The sequence below is a fragment of the Gossypium arboreum genome, chromosome 3 (genome assembly GCF_025698485.1).
Source record: "Gossypium arboreum isolate Shixiya-1 chromosome 3, ASM2569848v2, whole genome shotgun sequence".
NCBI classification, from domain to species: Eukaryota; Viridiplantae; Streptophyta; class Magnoliopsida; order Malvales; family Malvaceae; genus Gossypium; species Gossypium arboreum.
The window spans coordinates 95,280,939-95,304,647 of NC_069072.1; the positions used below are offsets into that span (position 1 = coordinate 95,280,939).

Consider the following 23,709-nt stretch of genomic DNA (forward strand, 5'->3'; position numbering starts at 1 on the left):
TCGACCTATCACATTTCAAAAGTGTCACACATAAGTCCTATTAGCTAAATTCACATGCAATTGACTAAATCAAGCTTAAAACTTTCACACATTCATATTCACATATTTTAGACAATAATCATTATATTCAAATAATTTGGTGACTCGGTTTAATGGTCCCAAACCGCTTCCGACTAGGGTCACTTTAGGGCTGTCACAACTCTCCCCACTTAAGAAATTTTGTCCCGAAAATCTTACCGTAAATGTGTTTGGGTATCGTTCTTTCATAGAGTTCTCGGGTTCCCAAGTAGCTTCTTCCATCCCGTGTTTGAGCCATAACACTTTTAATAAAGGAACCTTTTGTTTCGCAACTCTTTCACTTCACGAGCTAGGATACGAATTGGTTCTTCTTCATAACTCATATCGGCTTGAATTTCAACCTCGGAGGGACTTATTATGTGCGAAGGATCGATCAGAACGTCAAGCATCGAAACATGAAAAACATTGTGGATCCTTTCGAGTTCGGGGTAAAAGCAACCTATATGCAATCGGACCAACTCGTTCAAGATTTCATACTACCAATGAATCTCGGACTCAACTTGCCCTTATGCCCAAATCGAGTATCTTTTTCCAATGTGAAACTTTAAGAAACACTTTGTCTCCCACGATACTCAATGTCCTTTCGTTTCAAATCCACGACGACTTCTCGACGATCCGATGTCGCCTTCAGACTTTCACGAATTATTTTTACTTTTCGTCAAAGATCTTTAATCAAATCAACTCAAAATTTTTCTTTCACCGAGCTCGGTCCAAAACAATGGTGTACGACATTTTCGACCGCATAAAGCCTCGTAAGGCGCCATCTTAATGCTTGACTGAAAACTATTGTTGTAAGCTTAACTCAATCAAAGGTAGATACCGTTCCCATGAACCACTAAACTCAAGGATGCAGCATCTCAACATATCCTCGAGTATCTGAATTATCCGCTCGGATTGACCATCAGTTTGGGGATGAAAAGCGGTGCTAAAATGCAACTTGGTACCCAAAGCTTCTTGCAATTTCTTCCAAAATCACGAGGTGAATCTCGGATCTCTATCCGACACAATAGAAATGGGCACCCCTTGTAATCTCACAATCTGAAAAACATACAATTCAGCTAGTTTATCCAATGAAAAATCCGTACGTACGGGAATAAAATGAGCCGACTTAGTCAGTCTATCAACAACAACCCAAATCGCATCTTTCTTACTTGTCGACAATGGCAACCCAGACACAAAATCCATCGTGACTCGATCCCATTTCCATTCAGGTACCATGATCGGCTGGAGTAAACCCGTAGGCACTTGATGTTCCGCCTTCACTTGCTGACATATTAAACACTTCGAAACAAAATCGAAAATGTCTCGTTTCATACCATTCTACAAAAACTGACGTCTCAGGTTGTTGTACATTTTCGTACTCCCTGGGTGAATTGACACTCGGCTACAATGAGCTTCGTTCAGAATCATCGTAATAAGTTCTGAATTTCTTGGGACACACAATCGACTTCTGAACCTCAAACAATCGTCATCGTCAATTTGAAACTCTGATTCCATGTTCGAAACACATTCAGCCCGTTTTGCAACCAATTCATCATCGACTTTTCGAGCTTCACGAATTTGATGAATCAATAATGGTTTGGCCTTTAATTCACTACTAACACATTGTCGGGTAGAATGCACAAGTGTACATTCATCGCTCGTAAAGCAAGCAGTGATTTTCGGCTTAAGGCGTCCGCAACCACATTAGCCTTTCCCGGGTGATAATCAATGACAAGCTCATAATCTTTCAACAACTCAAGCCAACGCCTTTGTCGCAGATTCAAGTCTCTTTGAGTCATCAAATATTTGAGACTTTTGTGATCCGAAAATACATGGCACTTCTCACCAAATAAGTAATGTCGCCATATTTTCAAAGCGAATACGATGGTAGCTAATTCGAGATCATGGGTTGGATAATTTTTCTCATGTGGCTTCAGTTGCCTCGACGCATAAGCTACAACTCGACCTTCTTGCATCAATACACAACCCAACCCAAGTAAGGATGCATCACTATAAATGACGAACTCCTTGCCTGATTCGGGCTGCACTAGTACTGGAGCTTCCGTCAAATGGGTTTTCAATTGATCGAAACTTTTCTGACACCTTTCCGTCCATTCAAACTTAACATCTTTCTAAAGTAGCTTTGTTATTGGTGTGGCTATCATCGAGAAACCTTTTACAAATCGTCGGTAGTAACCGGCAAGTCCCAAAAAGCTCCGAACTTCAGTAATATTTCTCGGAGGCTTCCAGTTAAGTATGGCTGAAATTTTGCTCGGATCGACTCGAATGCCCGATGAGATACCACGTGACCCGTGAAGCTAACCTCTCTTAACCGAACTCACACTTATCGAACTTAGCATATAACTACTTATCTCGTAAAATCTGCAACACTAATCTCGGTGTTCAAGATGCTCGGTTTCATCTCTTGAGTAAACCAAGATGTCATCAATAAACACAACTACAAACCGATCCAAATACGGTCTAAAGATCTGATTCATCAAATCCATAAATACCGTAGGGCATTAGTGAGCCCAAACGGCATCACTAAGAACTCAGTGATGATGATCTCATTCGAAAGCGGTTTTGGGTATATCCGAATCTCGAATTCGTAACTGATAATAACCCGATCTCAAATCTATCTTTGAAAACACTGAGGCTCCCTTTAGTTGATCAAACAAATCATCAATGCGCGGTATCGGATATTTATTCTTTATTGTCACCTTATTCAACTAACGATAGTCGATGCACAACCTCATGGTTCCGTCCTTCTTTTTCACAAACAATACTGGTGCACCCCAAGGTGAGAAACTTGGTTGAACGAAACCTCTATCCGTCAACTCATGCAACTGAGCTTTCAATTCCTTTAATTCCGTTGGTGCCATACGATACGGAGCTATCAAAATCGGTGTAGTCCCAGGTACAAGCTAGATGCCAAACTCTACCTCCCGAACAGGTGGTAAACCCGGTAATTCTTTAGAAAAAACATCCGGGTATTCACAAACCACTGGCACAGATTCAGGCTTCTTTTCTAACTCTTTGTCATCAAGTACATACGCAAGGTATGCTTCGCACCCCTTTCTTACATATTTCTGAGCCAACATTGATGATATTACAGCTAACAACCTATTCAAGTCAGTAGACTCAACTCGGATTATCTCGTTATTTACACACCTCAGATCGATGGTTTTTCTTTTGCAATTTACAATTGCATCATGTACGGCCAACCAATCCATACCGAGGATAACATCAAATTTGTCAAACGGTAAAAGCATCAAATCAGCCGGAAAACAGGAACCTCTGATTTCTAAGGGACATTTCTTACACACTTTGTCGACAAGCACGTAACGACTCAAAGGATTTGACACCCGAATTACAAACTCAGTAGACTCAACAGGTAGAGTCTTACTGGATGCTAAGGTTTCACATATATAAGAATGAGTAGAACCAGGGTCAATCAAAGCAATCACATTAGTATCAAAGAGAGTAAAAGTACCGGTAATAACATCTGGCGAAGAATCATCCTCGCGTGTGCGAATAGCATAAGCTCTAATAGGAGTTTGAGCCTCAGATCTGGTTGTAGCATCTTTAGATCCTCTCTGACCGCCACTAGCATTGCCCGTATTCCTAGATGGTCTACCCCGAGCAGTAGTAGCACCGTGTTTCCCACTCGATTTACATTCTGCTCGCATAACCTCGGGCAATCTTTAATAAAGTGGTCAATCGATCCGCACTTGTAACAGAGCGGTCATGGAATCTACAACTCCCGAATGCCATTTACCACAATATCGACACTGCTCGTCTCGACGATCATTTCCAACATCGGCGATCAAGTGACTCGTGCACTAATAGGGGTCGATCACGATCTCGTCTAGAAAACCCGAAGTGTCTCTAGATCGCCCAAATCATCTCTAAATTTCTTCGATGATCGTTGAAAGGGCCTCCCAAGACCTCTTATGAAACTCCTTTGCTCCCATATCGCTTTTCTTTTCTCCATATCGAGCTCCTCGGCTTTGCAAGCTCGCTCGACAAGTACCACAAATTCTCGGATTTCCAAAATGCCAACATACGACTTTATATCATCATTCATCCATCCTCAAACGTTTACACATTACGACTTCAAGAAATGCATTCTCGAGCGTCTGGCTAAGCCTTACAAACTTTCGCTCATAGTCAGAACCGACATGGAACCTTGTTTAAGTTCAAGAATTTCCTTCCGTTTTGGTCAATGAATCTCGATCGATATACTTCTTTCAAACTCGGTTTGGAAAACTCCCAAGTTACTTGCTCTCGGGCACAAATGTAAATCAACGTATTCCACTAATAGTAGGCGTAATCACATAGCAAGAAGATAGTACACTTTAGGCACTCATCGGTGTGCAAGATAGCTCATTTAGTACCGAATAGTGTTGTCCAACCAAAATTCAGCTTGCTCGGCATCATCATTGTCGGTAGCTTTAAATTCAAGAGCCCGTGTTTTCGGATTCATCAACTGGGGCTTATTTGACCTTATTTGGTCAGTTACCGGAGGTATTGTAGGTGCGGGGGTGGTATTAGTCGGGAATGGAGGTTGTGGAACAGCCGTATTAGTTCGAATGTATTGGTTAAACGAATCATTCATCACGCTATAAAAAGCTTGCCTAGCCTCATCATTCGGATTGCTAGCAATAGGTTGAGAGTCCGCCGCCTTGTCCCTTGTAAAGAAGCAGCGCTACACTCTCAAGATCATCACCTACCGCTTCGGTCGGGATTGGGATCCATTACTATAAATAAACACATTTGCAAATGTCAGAAATCACCACACTATCAAATAATCACAAAATGGCATGTATAGCTAGACCCAAACGTATTACGGTAGTCCTAGAATCGACTAAACCGTAGCTCTGATACCAATAAAACTGTAACACCCCGTACCCGAGACCGTTTCCGGAGTCAGACATGAGGGGTTAACAGACTTAATTCCCTTATTCAACTTTGATCCTCTAAGCTCTTGAGCTTAATAAACAAATAAATTTATTCAATTACTTATCCAACTTTACTATATACAAATATCTATTTATTTAGATTCATTTCGAACTAATATTAGGCAACCGATCATATATTCTCCCCATGGCGATATTCAAACATTGTAGCCAAAGAATCACAATTATCGAATGTTTAACTATGATCGAACATATGATATTACCCGTATGTCTTAAGCTAATTGCCGAACCTATTGCCTCAATTTGTGTACATATCAAATATAGTAATCCTTACTTGAACTATTAACCAACCTTATCAATGAACAATTATACTTAAAATACCATATATATATATATATATATATATATATGTTCATAAGTGCATAGATACTATGTTACCAACAATTATTTCCTTGCTTGGCAGCCGAACCAATATACACATTACTCCATATCTACCCGTCACGTTTACTCTACTTAAACCGAATAAACTTGCACATAAGGTCCTTGGCCGAACCTCACTAAAAACAAGTCAACCAAAATCTTAGTATTCATCTTGTGTATAACCTTATTTACCTTCCAAAAATCATAAAAACATCAAACTCTTAATGTTTATGTACAAGGCCGAATCTTAACATGATCCAACCTCCAACTCATTCATTTCAATCACTCACATGGCATTTGTTCAATTCTTTAGACAAATCTATGTTTGGCCATTGTACTCATGAGCATTAAAATTTATAATTTGACTACTTAAACCCTTCTCTTCAACAATTCTTCATAAAACATAAAGATTATAACCCAATCTCATCCTTTAATAACTAAAACCGAATGCTCAAGCCATCACCAAGATTTCGAAATTTTTGCCATGGGTTGTGTAAGAAATTAGCTAATTAACTAGAAACAAGTTTAAAATTTAAGAATCTAACACAACATACTAACCTCCCTTAAGCTCAAGGTGACCAAACCTCTCTTCTTCCTTTCTTCAATTCGCCAAGAAGAACCAAAGAATGAAGCTCTTTTATTTTTTTCTTCTTTCAATTCACGGCAATGAAGGGGCAACCACACACATTTTTTTTGTTTCTCCTCCTACTAACACTAATATTTTATTGCCCATGTTCTTTATTTTATTATTCCTAACACAAGCATTAACATAACATGTTTATGACATGTTTTGCCCATAACATTTTGTCCACCCTCCTTGTCATGGCGGCCACTTACTAATTAAGGGGAAATTGACATGCAAGTCCACCCTTTGATCTCATGCACTAATAGATCCTTATAGATCGACCTATCACATTTCAAAAGTGTCACACATAAGTCCTATTAGCTAAATTCACATGCAATTGACTAAATCGAAGCTTAAAACTTTCACACATTCATATTCACATATTTTAGACAATAATCATTATATTCAAATAATTTGGTGACTCGGTTTAGCGGTCCCGAAACCGCTTTCCGACTAGGGTCACTTTAGGGCTGTCACAATTGGGATAAGGGGTTCATAGATATGCAATACCAATTTTGGGTTAATTCCCACCAAGATGACTTCACAAGGTTGTCAGGCCTAGAGTTTAAATTCTTCTTATCCCAAACAACTTATCTACTAAGAAACCCTACATAGAAATGAATTATTCTCATGTCCACTCACTAATCTCCCATAAAAAAATATGTTCCTTATGGATCCCATAAACAATGAAAGCTTGAGGACTAAAATATACATGAGAAATATATCAAGAGTAAAAGTAAAGAGAAATCCTGATTTGTATTCGATCGATTGAAGTGAAAAAAATCCTTAGATAGTTTGTTGAATCCACAATTTAGATTCTCCATAGAACAAAAGCAAACTGAAAAGAAATCCTAAGTATAAAAGACACTAAAAGCTGAGAACTAAATTGAAAAGAAAATTTTAAGTTACAGAAAAGGTGTCTTTTAAGTGCTTGATCAAGCCTATTTATTATATTAGGGTTGGCCATCATCCTAGCCCTAGTTTGATACACATTTTTACATTAAATTTCATTGTGCTAACCAAAATGCCCTCAGCTTATAATTTCTTCCTGTATAGGGCTGATGTAGAGACATCCACTACATATGTCACCACACCGAAGATAGTTTGCTTGGCTTAGGCTCAACTTCAAGGGTGTGTCATGACATCCTCTGTCTATGTCACGAGACCAAAGGCAAACTTGGTATTTTCGGCTCTTACTCTCGATGTTGTGATGTCAAACCTCTGTGTTGTAGAAGGTGACTAGTCTCGAGTTCTCATGCCTCCTAATGGTGTCCTAGACACTCACTAAACACATTAGCCTTCCCTTGGGCCAACTTCGTCTCCTAAGGTCATATAAACGAATCAAATCACACTATTTATTAATTGAAAACTAAAATTGAAAACTAATAAAACAAAAAAAAATTGCTTATATTCAAGCTCCTTAAGTACAAAAACTAGTTTAATTTGCTACAACGAATTGTGACAAATCAAACTCCCCTACACTTAAGTCATTACTTGTCCTCAAGCAAAGAAAATAGAAGAACAAAAATAAAAGACGTCTCTTGAACAAATATTATACCAGGACAAGTTTTGGAACATATAAATAAGAAAAGTCATACATACATGTAATTCTGGCATGATAGATAAATGGCTTACCATTTTCAATTTCAAACACCTAAGTTGAATATATTACAAAGTCTACAAACACTAAGGTCTTCAAATATATGGATCCATTGAAAAATCATACAGGTAATTTGATTGTCCTAGCAGAATACAAACGACCATCATTGCAATTACTTAGTATAATGTCCATTCATGAATAGATTTACCTAGGTCACATAAGAATTTTCGGCTTGTAACATTCTGAAGCTTAAAGTTGGTATGGAGTTCAAGAACAGGAAGCATCAAAAGAGTTTCAAGCACAAAAGTATTTTGACACAACATATCGTTCCTTATTCGTTCCCTTAATAACCCTTGCCTATTCATTGCCTTATTTCTCTTTCTCTCACCTTTCTTATTTCTCCATGTAGGAAGTCACAGCATGATAAAGTAACTACGGTTAATGATAAAACGTAATTTATACATATTTCTATCCCATGCTTAGCACATTTTATGGATGACTTTTCCATAAAATTGGTGAATTTGATGCTCCTAATGTCTTAGTTTCATGTTTTATACTTTGGTGAGCATAAGAGAGTGAAAGGAACAAAAAACGGGCCAAAAACAGAGAAAATGGGCCAACGTACGAAATCAACACGGCCTAGACTTCCTCACACAGGCAGACCACACGGCTGTGTCCCTTTGGCAAGGTTAAAGTACGATTTACACGGGTAAATCACACGCCCGTGCCCTTTTAACAGCCTTGACCACGGCCTTAAGCAATCGTACATGAGCGTGTCCCCACCGAGCCCAAGTTTAGTCCAATTCAGAAAAGGTCAATTTTGGGGGCTCTTAGGCGTTCCAAAGCCTATAAATACACCCTAGAAGAGGAGAAGAGGGGGAACGAAGAGGAGGAAGCAAGGAATTGCTTAAGGAAAGCCGGTCAATCCATCTCAGAAGCCGGATTCACCATCAAGGCTGAAGATCTCCCTTCAAATTCCCTCAAGAGTTTTGGGTTTTCTTATGTTTTGTTAATTTTATTCTTTTGAGATGTTTTCTTTCATTAGTATGAACTAAAACCCCTAAATACCTAAGGGGGATGAAACCTAAGACGGATCTTGTTATTATTATTTAAATTGTATGATAAATATTTGACTTGTGCTTAATTATGTGTTCTTAATTCTTGTTTTGTTATTCCAGGATATTGATTCATGTTAAGCTCTTATTCGGAGGAGGAATAGACCCTGTCTAAGAGTAAATTTGTCATAATTAAGCGGTGTTGGTTGCGTGCCTAGAGATAGGGTGACAAGATTTTACCGGATTAGGGTGAATCTTGATAAGAGGATCCATAGATCGAGTTAATGCAACCCTAGGGCATTAATTAGAAAAATATTTCAATTATTCAAACTAGGGTTAGACATTGTTTGTCTCAAGAGAGATAATAATATAACTTAGGGATCTCTATGGAAAAAGTTGAATGAATAAATCATCCGATTCAGAGTCAAATAACTAGTGAAGTCTAGGTGGATTTTTCCTTAGGTATTGTCTTAATTAATCAAATTTTCCAAAAAGTATTTTCCCCAAATTTCTTTTCTGTAATTTCTTAGTTTAATTAATTAGTTAGATAAACAAAACCCTTTTAGTTTTTTAGGCTATATAATAAAAAGAAAGTTGATACTAGTACTTTTAGTTCCTTTGGGTTCGATAATCCGGTTTTGCTAAAGCTATACTACTGTTCGATAGGTACACTTGCCTTCATCATGATAATAGCTAGTTTCAAGAATGATTCATTATAAATATTTAAAACATGTCACAAATATCACGTATCAAGTTTTGGCACCGTTGCTAGGGAACTAAGATATTAGGAACATTCAATTTTTATTACTTTAGCCATTTTAGTTTTATTGCAATTTAAATTTTTATTTTCTTTTCTAACTCTTCATTTATTTTCCTCTGACAGGTTTTTCTAACTTACGACCAGGAGAAACCCGTCAGGACCATTACTGTTTGATAGTGAGATCGATCGCACAGTTCGTAGAAACCAAAGAGAAATAAGGCAAAGCTTACGTTACATAGAAGAGCAAGAGGAAGATACTTCAACCACCACCGAAGAGATTGCTGAAAACCAAGAAAATCTGCTACCTCCTGCTATTGCTGTTAATCAAAATCCTACTCCACGCACTATGTATGATTATGCTAAACCTTCTTTAACAGGAACTGAATCAAGCATAGATAGACCTGTTGTAGCTGCAAATACTTTTGAACTGAAACCTAGCACAATTCAAATGATACAGCAATTTGTTTAGTTTGATGGTTTGTAGGACGAAGATCCCAACACTCACTTAGCAAACTTTTTAGAACTATGTGATACATTTAAAATTAATGGTGTTTCTAATGACGCCATTCACCTTCGGTTATTCCCTTTTTCATTGAGAAACAAAGCTAAACAGTGGTTGAATTCGTTACCGCGGGGGTCAATCACTACTTGGGAACAAATGACCAAAAAGTTTTTACTAAAATACTTTCTGTCAGCTAAAACGGCTAAATTACGTAATGATATCTCTTCTTTTGTACAGATGGATTTAGAAACACTCTACGATGTGTGGGAGAGATATAAGGATTTTTTGCAAAGATGCCCTCACCATGGGTTACCATTCTGGCTACAGGTTCAAACCTTTCATAATGGCCTGAATCGTTCGAATCGACAAATGGTTGACGCAGCTTCTGGCAGAACCATCAATAATAAAACACCTGAAGATTCCTATGAATTTATAGAGGAAATGTCACTGAATAACTATCAGTGGCAAGTCATGAGGACAAAGCCAACAAAAATAGTCGGTGTTTATAACGTCGATTCGGTCACCATGCTCTCTAATCAGGTAGAACTCCTGAATAAGAAAATTGATGGTTTTCTTAGTTCTTCATAGGTTCACCCAGTAATGCAGTGCGAAGCAAATGGAGGTGGATCGAGAAATTCAGAATACCCACTTTATGGCCACAACATGGAGAACGAGCAGTTAAATTACATGGGTAATAATCCTCGATCTCAAAACAATCCTTATAGCAATACTTACTATGCAGGTTGGAAGAATCACCCAAATTTTTCATGGGGAGGCCAAGGAAATAAAAAACCACCACCCCCTCCAGGCTTTCAGCAACCACCATACCAGCAGGAGAAAAAGCCAAACCTTGAAGAGATGCTAACCAAATTCATCTCGGTGTCAGAGACTCATTTTTAGAATACCGAGACGGCACTCAAAAATCAACAAGCATCAATCTAGGGGCTCAAAACTCAGATTGGACAGCTCGCCAAGTTGATTTCCAAATGACCACAAGGTAGCCTGCCAAGAAACACTGAATCTAACCCAATGGAGCAACTTAACGCAATTGCCATTCATGATGAGGAAGGGTTAGTGGCAAAACCAAGGCCAGAACCAATGGTAAGTGAAGGTAAGAATGAGGTAGGCCAAAACAAACAAAAGTCGGTAAGTACAAAATATAAACCTAATGTGCCATACCTCAATGCGACAAGGGAAGACCGCTCAGACGAACAATTTGGTAAAGTCCTTAAACTTTTAAAGAAACTACATATTAACCTACCGTTTATTGAAGCACTTTCGCAGATGCCGAAGGCAGTCAAATTTTTAAAAAACCTTCTAGCAAATAAACGAAAGTTAGATGAAAGGGCGCATGTGGAGCTAAACACAGTTTGCTCAACCATTCTTCAGAATAAGCTACCCAACAAACTAAAAGATCCAGGGAGTTTTACGATTCCTTATTTAATTGGTAGTTTAGATGTTAATAATGCGTTGGCTGATCTAGGGGCTAGTATCAATGTTATGCCTTACAAATTGTTTCAGCAACTAGGCCTCAGTAAACCCAAACAAACTAGAATGAGCATTCAATTAGCAGATAAAACTGTCAGATTTCCTAGGGGTATCATTGAAGACGTACTTGTTAAAGTTGACAAATTTATATTCCCAGTTGATTTTGTTGTTTTAGACATAGAAGAGGACAGTAATGTTCCTTTAATTTTGGGAAGGCCGTTTTAGCAACTGTTAGAACAATTATTGATATTGGCATAGGTGAACTCACACTTCGTGTAGGAGACGAAATAATCAACCTTCAAGCTCGCAACCCGAACAACACATCAAAATTGAAGGTGATTGTACAAATTGTTCTAGTAAGACTGATCATACAGTGCAACCTATTTTGCAGGAAATAAGTTCGAAGGACACACATGAGCCATGTTCAATCCATAACAAAGAATCTACCCATGAAGAACGAAGGTTATGAATCAAGGAGTTAGATGAATGGTTGACATTTAAACTGAGAAAACACGATAAGCCAAAACTACGCCAGAATGAGCTCAATGCCTCACCAAATCAACTTTAAGTTAGAGACAAAGTACTACTAGATGTAGTAGATCCTTGAATCGCCACTTCTGAACCGAATGAAGAAACCCCTCTTACGGTAACTAGCATTTTTCCATACAGTACGGTCGAGGTAAATCACCCCAAATTCGGCACATTCAAGGTAAATAGTACTTGTCTTAAACCTTATGTTGATAAAATTTATAGCAGGGATGAGGAATGTAAACTCCTCGATCCACCATGATCACACACCACTGAGGTAAGTCGAGCTTAGACAATAAATAAGCGCTTCTCGGGAGGCAACCCGAGCACTAACAATATTAATTTCTTTAAATTTTAGTTTTAACATATAACATACTAACTGACTCATGGAACGCAGGCTTTCTAAAGCACACACGGCTAGGCACACAGCGTGCCTTAGGCCGTGTAATAATAGGGTGAAATTTTCCCTAACACGGGATGCGATAAGTTGCCACGGTCATGTGTTAGAACTGTGGGTGAATCTGCCAAAACAATACGGGCGTGCGACACACCCGTGCCATAGAACCGTGGTTGAACCTAAGAAAATAGCATGGGCATTCACCACGCCCGTGTCTAGAACCCGTGGTCGAACCTGTCAGTTAACACGGGTATGGGCCTACATACACAGGCATGGGAGAAGCGAACAAAGACAGACACAGCCGTGCGACACGGCCGTGTGCACCCACACGCCCAAGGAACACGGGCATGGGCCAAATGTCAGACGCACCCAAATTCAAAATTTACGAATCACACGGGCAAAAAATTAGGGAACACAGGCGTGTCCCCTGGCCGTGTGTCCCAAAATCTATAAATACCCTTCACTATTCATCATCTTCTTCACCCAAAATCCCTAACCCTAGTTGCTGCAAGTCCACACGGTCTCCCTGCCACGCCCGTCGCTGCCTCCAACTCCATTTTCGACACCCATTCTCATCTTTTTAGCATTTTTTTATTCTTTTCTCTCTATTTTCTTCATCCCTTTTACTAATTTTAAGATTCTTATGGTTTTATTTGGTAGATTTTTTATTTATATTCATAGTTCTCACTATAGTCATGCTTATACGTTTATTCTTTATCATTTTAGTCAATGCTTTCTAATACATTCATTCTTTTCGTATGTTCCCATAAGAGTCTAGTTTAGTCATTTTATGTTGAAAATAATCATGCTTTTATTATGTCTATTGCTATATAAACTTCTATCATTTAGATTAAACTGCTGAGTATTGTTGGTTGGACTGGTTAGTTTAACTATATTCATGATTACTTCTTGAGTTAATTAGTTATGTTATATTCTTTGTTCTTCTTCTAGGTATACCATGTCAAGCTCACGTGGCAAGAAAACTGTCGCTCCTGCTTCGAAAAAGTGGAAAGGGGCATCTTTCTCGAGCCCTACCATGAAAATTCACCACTCATATCTCCAATTTTCACCCAGCAATCAAGAGGAACTATTCAAAATCCTACGGGCCCGACCTTTAGGTGTGGGCCACTACATTGACTGGACAACGCTTGGACAAGTCCAGTTGGTTGACGATGTATGAGCACTCCTGAAAACCAATCCATGAGATCTCTTCTTTGCAATCATCGAGTCGACGTACCTTGAGCTCACACTTGAACTTTGCTCAACATTCCATGTTCAAGACGTCATGACCAACTTTGATGATCCTGGAACAGTCCAGTTCTGTTTTGGCAGTTTAGTCCGCCAGTTGAGTGTACCAGAGTTTGGTATAGCTTTGGTGTACACAGAGGAGTTCATGGATGAGAACGACCTCGACACTCTCCGTCGCCAGATCCACTACTCTCCCTCGAAGTGCTGGTATGCTTTGGTCCCCAGTTCAAGTACCTACGACCCGAACCGCTCCAAGGCATCGGCTCTCTCTCCTGCCTTGGGGTACCTACACACCATCTTGCCACACACTTTGACAGGATGTCGAGAGAGCACCGGCGTCATCAACACTCACGATGCCTACTTTCTATAGAGCATGGCAAACGGGCATGTACTCGACCTCGCCTACTTTATTGCCCTCACCATTCGCCACCAGATGAAGCAGCATCGGAGGGGGGTCATCTCCATTGACCCCTACGTGACTCGACTGCCACAACACTTCGGGCTCCTCAACGCAGCAGCCCAATCATCCTCCCTCACTCTGGCCAGATGTCCCCACAAGGCATCTCGAGCATGCTTAGTATGAGGATGATCGAGAAGTGCCGAGGAAACCCACCCTCCTCAGTATCGCCTCGCCCAATCAGCCGAGGAGGGAGACCCTGAGGACATTACTGATGATGTCCCTCCACGTCGAGAGGACCCACCGTCTCAGCCACCACTACCCTCTCGTCCAGTTTATACGGCGGCTTCATACGCTGACATCTCTGAGCGCCTTACTCGATTCGAGCAACAGTGTTTTCAATGCTTTGATAACATTGATGCTACTTTACAATAGATTTATCAGCACTTCCACATCTCATTGCCACCCCCACTTCGCGAACCACCTAGCGATGAAGATGTTTAAAAACTTTTCTTTATTATTTATGTTTTTATTTTTATTAGATTTTAAGACTACTTTTTATTTTTTCTTTAAGCTTATTTCTATTAGATTTTATATTTTATATTTTTGCTTTACAATTATCAATTTCGGCTATTCCATTACAAGTAATTATGCTTCCTTATATTTCCTAAAAAGTTCCTGATTCTGTCACAATTATAAAGAGCTAATCAGCTCATCATCAGATAGGGACTAAAAACTCCACTGGGAAAAGTTTTCCACGACTGCCATGTCCTGCTTGACCATGACCATAGCTACCACTAGATATAATATTGTTTTGACGCAGGACTTATGGACTAATGAACCTTTAACACCACCGGAGTATCCTCCTCCACTCTCATGCTGATTATTCTCTATAACTCCAGTTCAAGGAATTCATTCATCATTCAGGAAGTTTCACTTCTCTCCCTATCTTATAATTATAAATTTATCTTTTTTGATATATCTACCTTTGTACATTGAAGGAAATGTACATCTTAAGTGTGGGGGGTCTTTTATATCAGAAAAATCCCTAAATTTTGTTTCATTCTCATGCGATCTTCTCATATCATTATTAGAATGAATTCCAATTAGTCTATAATGTTTATTGATATATCTTGAATTACAACATAGACATTTATGCATTGATTGTTTAAACTTTAAGACATTAGGGAATCAAGCATGATAAGTTGATTTTTGAAGAATTAAAAACTTTTAGTTTGTTTCCCCAAGTTTAGGTATTATTTTGAGTTGGAAGTCACAATTTTAAACATAAAAAAAGCCATAATTTTTGTGAGATATTAAGCCTTTAGAGCATTTATTATTTCTTTCATGCTCACTTTCATTATGAGTGCGTCAGTATTGAATTGTTATTCTAAAACTTGCTTGATTTTGCATGTCAAGACCACACCATTTGATTTGATATGTCAAAATGATAAAGGCACTTATGTTTAACCCACTTTCTCCATAAAAGCCTACCTTCACAATTAACCCTTAGTGAACCCCCTTGAGCCTAACAACCCATTCATTGATTTACCCTCAATATTAACCCATAACTCATTATTGTTGAAATCCTCTAAATTAATTTGATCCCTATTTTTGTCGAGATTTGAGTTGGAATATTTTCTTAGATATGTTTTATTCTATTTTGTAATTTGACTTGTTTTAAAAAAAATAAAAAAAATACATGTATACATATTATTAGTAGTGATCTTCTGAGCTAAAGAAGTTAAATTCCATATTCTGAGAAAAAGCTTTGTTGTACGCAATTGATGACTAGTCATTTTTTTAGTTAGGCAATTTTTCAATTCAATCTCGATTCTAACCCTTTCTTTCATCTTGTGACCACACCCTCTAACCAAAGCCACGTTACAACCCTCTAAAGACCTTTTGATTGATTTTTCATCTCAATTTATAGTGGTGGAGATTTGATTTTCATGCAAGCCTATGGTAATGGCTTTTCATTATTGACTATTGAGTGCTTCATTTATTGTACTTAAACACCTCGAGTGATTTGAGTGAATATTTAATGAGGATGTGAAACTCTGTGATATTTTGAATCAAAGGTAATTACTTAGATGAGGGGAGACACCTATGTTTTCATAATAAAATGCTCAACTTGGAATGTTTGAGACTTTGATGTTCTTTCAGTTGAATTTTCAATGTAAGATTACCTATGGATTATTTTGAGATATTATTGATAGAAATTATAATTTGAAAAGAATTTATTTTGATTATAAGTTAAGGATTTTGCTTGAGGACAAGCAAATGCATAAGTGTGGGGGTATTTGATAAACCGTAATTTATACATATTTCTATCCCATGCTTAGGACATTTTATGGATGATTTTTCCTTAAAATTGGTGATTTCAGTGCTCCTAATACCTTAATTTCATGTTTTATACTTCGGTGAGCATAGGAGAGTGAAAGGAACCAGAAACGGGCCAAAAAGGGAGAAAATGGGCCAAAGTACGAAATCAACATAGCCTGGACTTCCTCACACGGGTAGACCACACGGTTGTGTCCCTTTGGCAAGGTCAAAGCATGATTTACACTGGTAAATCACACGCCCGTGCCCATTTAACAGCCTTAAGCAATCGCACACGGGCGTGTCACATGGGCGTGTCCCCGTCGAGCCCAAGTTTAGTCCAATTCAGAAATGGCCAATTTTGAGGGCTCTTAGGCATTCCAAAGCCTATAAATACACCCTAGAAGAGGAGAAGGATGGGGCGAAGTGGAGGAAGCAAGGAATTGCTCAAGGAAAGCTGGTCGATCCATTTCAGAAGTAGGATTCACCATCAAGACTAAAGATCTCCCTTCAAATTCCCTCAGGAGTTTTGGGTTTTCTTATTTTTTGTTATTTTTATTCTTTTGAGATGTTTTCTTTCAATAGTATGAACTAAAACCCCTAAATATATAAGGGGGATGAAACTTAAGACGGATCTTGTTATTATTATCTGAATTCTATGATAAATATTTGACTTGTTCTTAATTATGTGTTCTTAATTCTTGTTTTGATATTCTAGGATATTGATTCAAGTTAAGCTCTTATTCAGAGGAGGAATAGACCCTGTCTAAGAGTGAATTTGCCATAATTAAGCGGAGTTGGTTGCGCGCCTAGAGATAGGGTGACAAGATTTTGCCGGATTAGGGTGAAACCTAATAAGGGGATCCATAGATCGAGTTAATGCAACCCTAGGGCGTCAATTAGAATGAGATTTCAATTATTCAAACTAGGGCTAGATGTTGTTAGTCTCGAGAGAGATAATAATATAACTTAGTGATCTCTACGGAACAAGCTAAATGAATAAATCGTCTGATTCAGAGTCAAATAACAAGTGAAGTCTAGGTGGATTTTTCCTTAGGTATTGTCTTAATCAATAAAATTTTCCAAAAAGTATTTTCCCCAAATTTCTTTTCTGTGATTTCTTAGTTTAATTAACTAGTTAGATAAACAAAACCCTTTTATTTTTTTAGGCTAGATAATAAAAAGAAAGTTGATACTAGTACTTTTAGTTCTTTTGGGTTTGATAATCCGGTCTTGCTAAAGCTATACTACTGTTCGATAGGTACACTTGCCTTCGTCGTGATAATAGCTAGTTTCAAGAACGATTCATTATAAATATTTAAAACATGTCACGAATATCATGTATCGTTAGCTCACGAGTTTTTATGCACTAATGATTTGATATTTCAAATGTTTTGACTTTATTTTTAGTCACTTTTTATTTTTGAGTCACTTTTGAGTTTGTTCTTGAGTCACATTTTGCGACACCTATAATCATTATATCACACTGCTCATTCTTATTTGACTCTAATTTTTACAAAATCTCCATGATGTATCTACCTATCCCTCAATATGTATGGCCAAACGCCCAAATTTGTGCAATTCTTTGATCAAAGAAAAATAGTAAGTGCAAATTTATATTTTGGCTCAAGTTTTGTGTGAAGGTTCATCAAAAAGCATTTTCTGGCTAAAAAATAGGTACTAAGGATTGATGAATAAGGTTTACTTTTTAGCTTTGGGCTATGCCAAATAATGCCTTAGGTCATACCTAGGTATTTCAATATTCACAAATTTAATCAATCGAGTAACCACAATTTTAACCATTTATCATACATACTAGCATGCTCATTTCCCTATATTTTCTATGACATTTGGTATATTCAATTGCTTAATGTATATTTATAGTGTAATATATAGAACTTATTAGTCTAATAACTAAAATTTAGAATCATTCATTATCATGCCAAATTTATAGTAAATACAATCAATCTATATACATGTCTCTAACCAATCACTTGTATTTCTACAAGCTCAAGCAAACTTTGACAATAAAAAAATTTCCTATGTTACCCCCACACTTTAGAGATTACATTATCTCTAATGTGCAACCCTTAAATAGATAAGGAATGAAGTTACCTGATTGATTGTGATGTTGTCGTGGTCTTTTAGTAGGTGCTCCCTTTCTTGTTCATTGAAAGCTTGTAAATGTCGTGCTCCCTTAATGAGAGGTTTTTGCATAGAAAATTCAAAAATAGAACATATATATATAAATCTACTATTAATCCTACTTCTAAAACAAAATTAAAATAAAAATCATCCTAATTAATTGTTTATAACCCCAAATTTAACAAAAACAATATTAGTAATCCTCACCCTCCTCTTGAGAATCTTGTTCCATCTCATCCTCTTCCTCTTCAACTTCCTCGTCATCACTTCCTTCCTCTTCCTTGATTCCTTACTCTTTTAATCCATTATAGGAACGCATTGAACCATATTTGTTCGGAGGGTAATTCGGTACTCTCATATTATCTTGCCCTGCGAATTCTTGAAGAATTGGGCCCATCTCTTGCATCCATCTTATCATCCATTTCATGTTTGGAATGTTGCTTTCGTGCACCTCTTTTTAAGATGCTGATTTTGTTTTCTATTTTAATGAAGCTATGATTTCCATATTTTCCTTTTGACATTTGTTCCAATCCCTTATTTGCTTTCATTGATGCTCCATGTACTGTGTGTATAATGAATCTCCAGTGAGGCACTTGTATGGCTTCATGAATTGTTTAGTGGCTTTCATTAGAACTCCGGCCTTGTTGCACAATCCTGACACTAAGTGGGGGAAGAAAAAGGTCTACTAATGCACCACGTCATAAAGTCGTAGATCCATGTCCTGATGCACACATATTTCTTCTACAAGACAACATATAACAAAACCGATCGAAAAGTATTGATGTTAAAGACATTCAAAGTAGGAGAAATTTGAGTGCACAAAAATTTTATCCATATTTAAGTGATTGGAAACATAATTGATTCATTAAAGGAAATGGGAATAATAGTATCAGGGCGATACTTCCATTTACCCCTACCCTCTGTTAGATAGCTTATAATGTTATCCATATTAGTATCCCTAAAATATTCTAAGTCACACTCTTCCACAAATCAAATTCATAATATGATGCATTATAAAATTCACTATTTCTTTTAGGGGTAGCGAGGACCTCCTTCCCTTGTACTGGTATGGTTTCCCAAAAAGACTGTATGTGATCTCATAAACTCTGGGTCCCTAAAAGATGCATAAAATTCTTATACTATCGAAACTATAGCGGGATCTTTAGGGGTTATGCAAAAATGTTCCCACCTATGGCGTCGAACCAATAGCCAAATTTTCTTCTACAAAATCATAAATGGTTCAAACCCCTGTTCTTGTATAAATGTCTATCCTTGAAGCTCTAAAAGGAATTTCTTGACATTTGGGTTTGGAAAATTTGAGGGATTTGCAATCACTAATGGTTTGGTTTCATTAATTCTTTTAGATTTTCTAGTTCGCATTCTCGATAATATTCTAACTAAAAGAATTAGGTCAGGATCAAGCAATATATTTCAAAATCACAGAACAATGTAATGGAACAGTAAAACTCTAAGTTAGAACCCTTAACCTTGATTGAAAATTCATGATTCATCTCAAATATTGTTGCATGTTCCTCATTTGTGTGATGCTTTTGTCCCTACACAATACAAGAAAAAAAAGTGTAGCAAAATAAAAAGAATAAGAATAAGGGGATTTTGGGTTTGAATAGTTTAAGAGGTTTTAGAATTAGAAGGATATTAGAAATACGTTGAAAGTTTTTAAGATGTTAAAAGATGTGTATATTTAGGTTAAAAATTGGGTGAGATGAGAGTAAAAACTGAAACAAAGAGGAAGGAATTTTTAGAGGCTTATAGATCAAAAGAGGAAGGAATTTTTAGAATTGAAACAAAGCCGAATGACAGTAACAGAATATGAGCGTGAGTTCCCGAGACTCAATAAGTACGCTCGGGAGTGCGTGTCTACTGAAGCCATGATGTGTAAGAGGTTTGAGGATGGCCTTAATTAGGACATTCGAGTGTTCGTTGGCATTTTAGAGTTACAGGAGTTTGTAGCACTTGTGGAGAGAGCCTGTACAGCAAAAGAGCTGATTAAAGAGAGGAGGAAAGCGACTTTTGAGTCACAGAATTCGAAGAAGAGGTAGATGGGGAAATCACATCAGTCCACATCTAAGAGATCAAAGGAATTCTCTACTCGATCGAACGCCTCGGTAGGGTATTCGAAGAAAAACAAGAATCAACAGAATTCGACATCTAGAGCCCAGACCACTTCGGTTGCTAGTGTTAGCAGTGCTCGGCCAAATCGGCCGGAGAGTCCGCAATGTGAGAGACGTCATTTTGGCGAGTATTGAGGAAACGAGAGGGTCTGCTTCAAGTGTGGGTCACTAGACCACTTCATTCATGATTGTCCTGAGATGCAAGAGAGAGAAAGGAAGCAAGAAGTGAAGTCAAGTAGTGCTCCGTTGAGGGGTAGACCCCAAAAGAACCCCGAAAGTGGGGCTAGCAGAGGCACACCAAGAGACGCCGCATTGAGGTTGTGACGTCCCTAATTTGACCCTAGTCGGGAAGTGGTGTCGGGACTGTTAAACCGAGTCTTATAAGTAATTAGAAGTTATATTCTATGTTTATGATGTTAGCAAATGCATGTGTGAAAGTTGCATGCATTAATTTGATCATTTCCATGTGAATTTATTTAGATGGACTTATATGAAACATTGTTGAAAGGTGATAGGCCAATCTTCAAAGGTCTAATAGTACATGCATGCAAAAGTATGGTTTTGCATGTCAATTTACCCAAAGAGAGGGAAGTGGCGGCCATGGTGATGAATATGGGCAAAAGAAAACATGTCTTAAACATGTTTTGCTAGTGGTGGATGTTAGAAATAATAAAATAAGAGTATGGAAAAAAATTAATGTTAGAAGGATGAGAAACAAAAAAAAGTGTTCATCTTTCTCCATAGCCCTTGGCGAATATCCTAAAGAAAGAAAAGAAAAAAATTTGTTCATATATTTTCACTTCTTGGCGAAAATACTAAGGAAAAAGGGGGAGGATTTTTGCTTCATGCTTGGGTTGGAAGAGATCTAGAAGGAGATTTGGCTAAGTTTGCATCAAGATTAAGGTATGTAGGAGGTTGTGTTAGGAGTTTCATGCATGTTTTGGTTGCTAACTTGATGTGCATGTTAGCCATGGCTCAAATCTTTGTTATGCCATGGAAATGGTATTTGGCCAAAGTTGTTATGGTGATAAAGCCATTGCATGCTAAGTGTAAAGCTTGATGATGATGCATGCAATGATGGATTGTCTACTCTTGAGTAAGATTTTGAGTTTTCTTTTGTTTAATCATGATTGAAGTTGAAAAGGAGCATGATCGTCATATTCGCCATGATGCATTCATAAGCATGGTTCATGCTTCTTGCATGTTAGTTAAAATTTGTGTTTTGGATGGCTATGGACACCTTGAAATTCGCCATGCTCATATATGTATATATATGTTTGCACATGATGTTTGGTTATGAACTAAGTGATGAATACGTTTGTTTAAAGAAGAAGATGTCGAAGAATGAATGTGAAATTGCAAGCACATTCGGCCTAGCACACATATGAGTGCTTGATGCTATATTATAAGTTTTGAGCAACAATATGCAAAGCATTAACTAGTAAAATGCATGCTGTTTTTGTGAGGTATTAAGTGCATAATTGGCCTCAACATGTACATGAATATTCGGCCTTGGGTAGCCTATTGAAGGCCTTAGCTTTTCCTTGATGCTCGAATAAATTGTATTGAATTGCTTGATGTAGTATAAAATGTGCATGACCATTGTGTATTCAAGCTAAAGAGTGGCCATATGACCATTTAAACTCCTTGTCATATTCGCCATAAGCTAGCACAATGAGGTTTTAATAGATTGAATTTGTTTGAATTAGCTCAAGAGCTAAGAGGGCCACAATTGGACAAGGGAAGGAAAAAGTGATCGAATAGCCGTAAAAGCCGTTCGACAACATCCGAGGTAAGTCCTCAAGAAGTGACCTTAATTGAATTATGTGGAATGAAATATGGATGTATTGATTATTGATTTATGTGTGTATGAGTATTCGAATTCTACCGGGCTAAGTCCCAAGGCGATTATGCTAATGATTATAATTGTGTTTGAGCCTTAGTAACGAAAATGAAATATGTATGTCCAATGATTATTTATTTATGTGTGCATGAGAAATTGAATGATATCCGGCTAAGCCTCAAGACAATTATGCTGGAAATTATATCCGGTTAAGACCAAGGCAATTGTGCTAGCGGCTATATCGGGCTAAGACCAAGGCATTCAGACGAAGTCATTCTATCCGGGCTAAGACCGAAGGCATTTGTGCACATGCTTATATCCGGTTATATTCAAGAATCTTGGGCTGGAGGTGAGTGTTGGTTGCTGTAATAAATTCAATTAGTACACTCGAGAAGCCCAAAGAATAAGGTACGTTTATATGTGCATTGGAAAGTCGACATGTTTGAGCAACATTCGCTCAATCGACTAATGAATTTCAGTTATTGAATTGATTGATACTTTGTGAAAGTATATAATGATGAAGTGTGAAGTAAGAATGTGTATTAATGAAATGATGCATTTGGCTATGTGAATGTATTGCTGTAATTAGAGTTGATTATATTCCTTGAGACTTACTAAGCATAAAAATGCTTACCCGTTACTTTGGCTCTCTGTTTTATAGATTTCGCTCGATAGCAATCGGATTCGGGATCAATAAAGTCAAGTCATCCACACTATCAACGCCTCTATTTTGGTATAAATTTTGTTTGAACTTTGAAATGGCATGTATAGGACTACCCCTTGTTGGTTTAAAAATGTGGTGATGTATATGTATACGGCCATGCGAAAATGGCTCGTAAAAGGAAGCATGAACTTGGACTATTTTTGGTTTGTATGTATATATATATGGTGTCATGATGTGATTATGGATTGGAAATGGGAGTGTTGGTCACATGATCAGCCATTGGTATGGTTAAAATGATCATATATGAACCTATGTATGGCAAGACTAGTTGGTTCATGGAGACTACAAAATAGGTAAGACCTACCTTAAAAACAGATGCTGCCAGCTGCAGTGACGTGAATGTGAAAAATCACCAAAATTTGTAGGAATGGTATTAAATAGTGAATAAGTTATGTAAATGAACCTTGATGAGTCTATTTTCATATGGAAGAAACGAAATGGTCATAGGAGTTACATGTTAAGAGATATTAAAGCTATTGTGAGACAGGGCCAGAACGGTTTCTGGGTCCCCTGTCGCAACTTTAAAAATTTACTATAAATTATC

The 23,709-nt window shown here is 37.7% G+C and overlaps 1 non-coding gene across 1 annotated transcript; it reads right to left on the reverse strand.

The window, feature by feature from the left end:
* Positions 1 to 10,145: 10,145 nt before the first annotated feature.
* On the reverse strand, positions 10,146 to 10,252 carry LOC128291084 (small nucleolar RNA R71). Its single transcript, XR_008280860.1, has one exon. It is a non-coding gene; the product is annotated as a small nucleolar RNA R71 (small nucleolar RNA).
* Positions 10,253 to 23,709: the final 13,457 nt, after the last annotated feature.